The sequence below is a fragment of the Chinchilla lanigera genome, unplaced genomic scaffold (genome assembly GCF_000276665.1).
Source record: "Chinchilla lanigera isolate Chin_1 unplaced genomic scaffold, ChiLan1.0 scaffold00012, whole genome shotgun sequence".
Taxonomy (NCBI): Eukaryota; Metazoa; Chordata; class Mammalia; order Rodentia; family Chinchillidae; genus Chinchilla; species Chinchilla lanigera.
This window is the reverse complement of record NW_004955413.1, coordinates 4873095-4880302: the sequence shown is the minus strand read 5'-3', so window position 1 is coordinate 4880302 and position 7208 is coordinate 4873095. Positions and strand designations below refer to the sequence as shown.

At 40.5% G+C, this 7208-nt stretch overlaps 1 long non-coding RNA gene across 1 annotated transcript; it reads left to right on the top strand.

Annotated features, from left to right (window-relative positions):
• The first annotated feature begins 572 nt into the window (after window positions 1-572).
• On the top strand, window positions 573-3743 carry LOC102014340. The gene is made up of 3 exons (XR_260060.1): window positions 573-735; window positions 2415-2526; window positions 3532-3743. It is a non-coding gene; the product is annotated as an uncharacterized LOC102014340 (long non-coding RNA).
• Window positions 3744-7208: the final 3465 nt, after the last annotated feature.

The window sequence follows — 7208 nt, the reverse complement described above, 5'->3', positions numbered from 1 at the left end:
CGCCTGCCTGCAAGTGCAAGGTCATGAGTTCAGTTCCCAGTATTGGAGAAAAACCATAAACAAAAAAATAAATTAATTAATTAAATAAAATTGATTCTTAGCCAGGCTTGGAGAGCATGCCTGCAATCCCAGCATTTGGGAGGCTGAGGCATGAGGATCATTGGGAGTTCAAGGTCAGTGTGAACTTCATAGTGAGACCTTGTCTCAAAGAGACAAATAAATAAATAATAATTGATTCATCTTTACCTGAGATTTAAATATGTTTTTTGTCTATGTAACCCTGGATCTAGGGTCAAGAAATCTGGGGAAAGTTCTTGTTTTCTTTGTATATATATGTAATGAAAATCAAGGACCCTTTTATTCTGAAAACTTTGCATGAGTTGCTCCTGTTTCTGGTCATGTTTAGAGAGCCACTGAGACTTTTACAGATATGAAGCTACTTGATTTTATTCAATGTTCCTCATAGAACATAGAAGACAAAGCTTGGCCAATCCTCACCCAGATGTTCATCATTTCCATTGTCTCTGAAGCAGTGACATCATCATCTCATCACTGAGGAAGTGACAGAGCTCAGTGTCCTTATTCTGGTCTTCATGTGTGAGTTTAAGTCAGACCTCAGCTTAGACCCAAATGTGGCCTCCTGGCTATGCATCTTACTGGCAGTGACCATCCTTCTCATTGCCTTTGTTACATTTAAACCCCCCTTCAGTAAGATTGATACATGTCTAAAGAAATGTAAGTCTCTATGTGGAACCCATGAGACCATAGGAAGGAGGAAAGGGAAGGGATCCATTCAGATGTGAGCTTGAAAATGCACTTCCTACTATATGGTCTGGGGAAATAGTATTTCTTCTCTAGATTTGAAGACCTTTCTATGACCTGGGCCGAGAGTCACTACAAACCATACATATGACAGAATTCCCAGATGGGGTGGGGGGAACAGGACAAGACTGAGCCAGAAGTCCATTCCCATTATACCTGTAGAAAATGAAGTATTCAGAGGCCCTGACTGAGCCAAAGTTAATGCCCACTACGAGGATTTGGAGAGCTCTGTGGACTAGGGGAATATGTGAGGGAGCTTTCCAGACAGTGGTACTTTTAGTCCTACTTGGATGCAGCTACTTGCAGTGTTGTGAGTAAAAACAAAGATAGGATTATATTAAGTTGGACCATCTGGGAAGGGTAGATAAGTATTTGCCCTTTCCCTCTGGATTTTTCTGTCCATTCACTGGCAACCCCAGTCAGTTTTGTGTTAGAAAGCTTATAGCATCAAGCACAAATCTTGGCTCAGTGAAAAGAGTGTCCTCATGTTCTTACCTGAATCCTCTTCTTCTGAGCTCAAACCAAGCTCTCTGGGCAAAATGTTTATCAAGCTTAGTTTTGGTTCGGAGCCTTCAGTAACTCATGTCAGTGGAAAGAGTTCTCCTCTGTGCCTGTTTTGATGATGTTCCTCTTTCACTAACAATCCCTTTCACTTGAATCAGTGCCAGAGAGGAAAGGTAACTGAATCTTTATCAAGTAGAGGTTATAAATTCAATTTTTAAATAATAAAGATAGAAGGTCCCTGTCATTTGTAGAGTTGAAATGATCAGAGGAACACTGAAGTCTATTTTGAGCATATTTCCTCTAGGATGTGTGAAGGGACTTTCTTCTCCAGGGTAAGTCAACCCCATCGTCCTCCGGGCTGTTCTGTGCCTTCTTGTGGCATCATCATGGGAAGCAGGCACACAGTGGATTCTTAAGTTCTCTGGATCCGCCATAGTTCTGCCTTGTTATTAACATGTCCCAGAGATATTTTTGACCAAATTTCCCTCACACAACATCGAAACCCCTGGCCTACAAAGTTAATATGTTGTTTTGAGATAGGTAAATGAGTGAAAATTTTTGGTTGGATGAATGTTTGGATTTGAGAACATTTTATGAGCTCATGGAAAGAACAGTGCCTGTCATATCTCCAGCCTAATCAAAGCATATGGTGGTTTTGGTTGTAGACAAACAGAATAACAAGCTCAATGCGAATGAAAATACTACAGTGGAAGAGATAAGTGCCTTATCTCAAAGTTCACATGAAGTTACTATAACCCCTAGTCATCCATACAAATACCTCTAATACCTCAGTTCATCTTCTACTCTCTCCCTCTGATATGTTCTTGAGACCCTGTTCACACTTACATCCCAAAGTTGGAAGAGTAAGTGATGGTTTCAAAAGGGGTGACTTTCTCTGAAACTACCTATTCCAGCAACTTATAAGTAGCAATTTCACCCATGGAACAACAAAGAAATATGGGCTTATTATCTAAGACGTCATGTAAATGAGCCCAGAAAGGTTGAAGTGTGTACAACTGTCCTTTCTAAGAGTTCAGAATGAAAATTAGCTCCTCTGTCTCTCTCACACACTGACTTTTCCCCTTTAGGCATCTCTGGAAATTCTCTGCATCTTCACGGAGGCTGTAAACCTTGGCTCCCCTCCTCATGATCACTCACAAATACACACCAATTGTGCTACTAAGAACATGGTTCTCAGATGTGAGTGTGAGTTTTTTAATATTATACAATACTTTAGTGCTAATTCTAGGTTGTATAAAGTTTGGAGAATCTGTTTAGATATTAAAATGTGAGCATCTTTGTGATGTATTAGACTTGGTGACCATTGCTTCTAGTAATTTTAGGCTTTCCTGATTAGAATGTATTTTCTATTAGTTAGATATCAGGGATAAGGTAAAAATTACTCCAGATTTTTTCTTTGTAAAAACATAGAAAGAACCACAAAAAACATAGGCTTTAATTTTTCCAATGAACAAATTCAGAACTTCTGATGTCCTCTTCTTGGTGTGGATAAGATGGGAATGAATTCATTTTGGGTGACTGCTGCATCTCAAGTAATTACTGCATGTGGGGATAACCTACTAAAGGGAATTATCCACATGGAAAGTTTAGTCAATCAGGGGGGTCTCACTGAAAGACTTAGTATGTTGCTCAGGAATAAGGGTTCTAGAACTGTATTTTCCTATTTTTTTTCCTGGTGAATTCACCCTGTTTGTGTCATTTTTAAAGCAAACTGTTCTCTTTTCTGCCCTCATGTCTTTGTTGATCATGTAGCAGAGAAAGCTCTCTACATACAGTTGGTGTCTGGCAACTGTCTTCCGTGGTCCATAAGCCACCTAATTCTGTGTGTGTGTGTGTGTGTGTGTGTGTGTGTGTGTTTGGTGTTGGAGGCTGAACCCAGGGCAGTCACACTGAGCTACATTCCCAACCATTTTTTTTTTTATTTTGAGACAAAATATTGCTAAGTCACTAAGTTGCCCAAGCTGGGCTCAAACTTGTGATCTTCCTGCTTCAGCTTCCCAGAGTACTGGGACTACAGACCCACACTCACCCAGCTCTGGTCCTGTTCTTATATCATTTTTTTGAGATATTTACTGGTATTTGCAAATGTTTGCAATCTGAGTCACTTTGAATTATTTTTGCCTAAAGGAAAGTTCTGTAATTTTGCTAAACTGAGCTAGAACCAAAAACTGCTCTTTGTTTCAGGCCACCTTTTTCAGCATCCTGGGAAAGAAGTCCTGAGAGGGCAGGAAACTGGGATGAGGGAGGACAACTTGCTTCTTGTGACTTTGTAGGAGAGAGAACCTAGGAAGACTACGCAGTAACATCAGCTCGAGAGTGACAACCTGGCTCAGACAGAGAGTATTTCTTACACTCTCATTATTCATATTAAAAGGAAATTGATAATAAATATTTTTACACTCTCCAACGGTGCTGTGTTACAAAGAATTCTTTGTTGAACTTTTATCCCTTTTCATCCAGTTAGCGAATCAGTACCCCAAACACATTTTGCTCTCCACATGTCTGGCCCACGCCTTTTCCTTTCCCCTGAACAACATGTAATTTCAAGAATATGCATATTAGGAAAGGACCTGTTGTGTCAGAGATTCAGCTGTGTGACTAAATTATAGCCAACACAGTTCTAGCAGAAATGTTCTGTGCTAAGTCCATGACATTAGCCACAAGAAAAAGCTTTCTCTGTCTTAATCTGAAAATGGCCCAACAGAGGTCTCCTGAGAAGCCCTTTTTAGAGGAAATGGGGGAGCTGTTTTTATAGCCAAGATTTTTGGAGTACTTTGTAGGACAGAGGCCATCCCTTCCTGATGCTGCACATTTCCCTTAGAAAGGACATATTTTGTCCATTAATCACATTTTGAGTCCTCTTTGTTATCACTGCCTGGCCTTTGTTATGGCTGCCATATTGCTCTGCATTCTCTAATCATGGTGCTAAGTAACTCATGGGTCTGCTGGTCTAGAGTTTAAAACATATTTACCATGTGTCTTGGTTACTTTACTCTCATTGCTGACACAAAATACCCAATGCCCAAAATTAAGGAAGCAAAAGTTTATTTAGCTCACAGTTTGTGGAGGTTTCAATCCATCATCATTTGGCTCCAAGGCAGGGTGGTATGGCAGAGGGGCAGCAGGTCATAGCGGTGGAAGACAGTAAAAGCAACAAGAGCAAAAAGGTGGGGAGCAAGCTTTTTTTCCACCCTTATATTGTATGAAGTCTACACCATCTCCTTGCCCTCCTCTTGCACAGGATGAGGATGATTACAAAGTGAGGACCCTGGCCCCCTGCTGAGTCACTTAGTTAAACTTCTAAACTTCTTAAATTGACACAATGAATCAACCATGACACGATGGTATAGAAATCCCTCCACAATCTCCTTCAGCTTCTCTAATAGGGTTTATGTACCAACAGTGCTCATGTGTATATCTATGTGTATATGCACATATGTTTCACCATGGTCCTTTGCTGCATTTTGTTCATATGTTCTTATCCCCACCCCAGAACCTTTATTCCCATCCCAGGCTCTTCATCTATATAGAAACTGAATCTTTCCTCCTGGCACTTTTTTCATCTAATAGCTTACCCTATAGTGCTGAACCAAAAAAAGTCAGAAAAATGCATAATGCTCAGCAACAAAATTTATGTATTTTTCACTTTAAAGGTCTTATTTGGTGTTGCTGGTCAGAGTTGTTCAATCCTGTGACTTTGCACCCGTAGGGGTGCATTGACCATCTGCAGCCACTCTGTAGAATGGGAAAGAGCATGGATTGTGCTTTGATGTGACCCACACGCCTCTCATAAGTGACACCTCTCACATGATCACACTTAGTCATAATGAATGCTGAGAAGTATAACTGGTATGTGATATAAATAATATATATAAAAATATAACTGACACATATCTAGCTAGAAATCTTATTACTCAAGGACAGAGTGGGATACGGTATGCAATAAGGACCCTACTTGCAAAGAGGAGAATGGTTATATGTATATTCTTAGGACATGCATCTACTACCTGGCACCCCTTAGTGAATCATCCTGGGGTTAGAACACAACATGATATTTAGTATATTGTGCTATTAAATTAAACTGTCTGGATTTGAATCTAGGTTCTTCATTTCTAAGTTCTAAGACCTTTGGCAAGTTACATTTCTTAACCTTACATTTATTTTAGTAACTGAAAAGAATTAAGAATTATAATAAGAATAGGAATTTTAATAGCACCTCCCTCACAGAATTACTGAGCTTTAATGTGTGGAAGAACATATAAATTACTTGGAACAGCATCTCAAACTGGCAGAGTGTGCCAGCAGCTCAGCTTCTCCAGGACAAAGTATCTACACAGTCTGGAAAATAATAGCTTGGAGAGGAATCAAAGTGAGTGGAGGTTACCTGGAAAACACAAGGGAACTGACAGAGAGAAGAAAATGGGGTTAAAGGATACAGAAGAAGCAGCTCACATCATGGAGGTGAGCTCATGTAGTGCCTGGGACAGTGGCTGGCTAGCCACAGCTAGGAGACAAAGTGAAGTTAACTATTTTCCTCATGGAGAATCAGAGAACTACATCAGAACCAGAAGAATCACCTGCAGTGGGAACGTCCAAGGAAAATGAGGGACACTGCATCCACAGTGCCTTCCACAATCAACAGTTGGTAGGTGACCTCAGTATAAGTACCTGCAGCTACCACCTGAGAGCAAAAGCTGGCAGGGACACGACTGTAGGGAAGGGCTGACTAGTTTCAACTTGAGTCCCAGAGCAGCCCTTAGCTGCCTCACACTGCTGAGTTCCCAGAGCAGATGAGAGAAAGACAATCACAGGAGACAGCCAGCAGTTGGAGAGCAGAGTGGGAGGAGTCCCACTGAAAGGCCAGGGCTGGTGAACACAGACCAGGCTCCCGTGGCCAGAAGCCAGGTTCAGTCTCAGCTGTACAGGATTGGAAGCTTACACTGGTGCCATGCTCCCACTCGACTCCCAGCATGAACAGAGACATGTCCTGGCCTGAGCTCTGCTCCTTAACCCTAGGCTGAGGAAAAGAGTCACACATCCAAAACAATAGAAAACTTTCTTTAATTATTCTTTATTTGATGCCATTTTTTTTGTTTTTTAGTTTCACTTTACTTTTTTATTCTTTCCATTTTCCTGCTTCTATATGTTTTACCCCACACTTTTATTCCATTATTTTACCCTTGTCTCTTTTATAAGGGTGTCTGTGTATATATGCCTTTTTTCTCCCAAGATAATTCAGAGTAAGGAAATTCTCCCTTGTCCCTTACATCCATCCATCCATCCACATCTCTTTACCTGACTTCTTTCTCCTGTGTCATTCATTCTCAATATTTCTCTTTTTCCTCTCTACCTTTTAATTTGTCTGCCTTTGACTTTTTCTCTAATATTTGTATCAGTTGTAGAATCTTTTCCAGTCCTCATTTCTCACTACCAATTTTGTATGCAGTTTTCCCTATTATCTCCCTTCTAAATATGTAACATACTCTCACCATCAATAGGAACATTTGCCCCCTGCCTCCTATATCGTCCTTCCCATAGCACAAAGCAAAGGTCTTTTTTGGTAACTTTTTTTTTTTGATAGCAGGAATCGAACTCATGACCTCAAACTTGCCAGGCAGGCACTTGTGACACTGAGCTACATCCCTGGTGCAAAGGTCTTTTTTTAAAAAAGAGAGCTATTTTCTCTTTCTTCCTTCACCCCAGCATTACCAATCCCCAAAGTCCTGGACTTTAAATAACTGATTCTACAAGTTTACTGTTGGAATGCTGTTTTTTACCATTAGAGAAGGCATGGCCACTTGCAACAGAAACAGTGAATTAAACAGAGATTTTAAAATGCAGAGGAAACTAGTGAAGTTCAT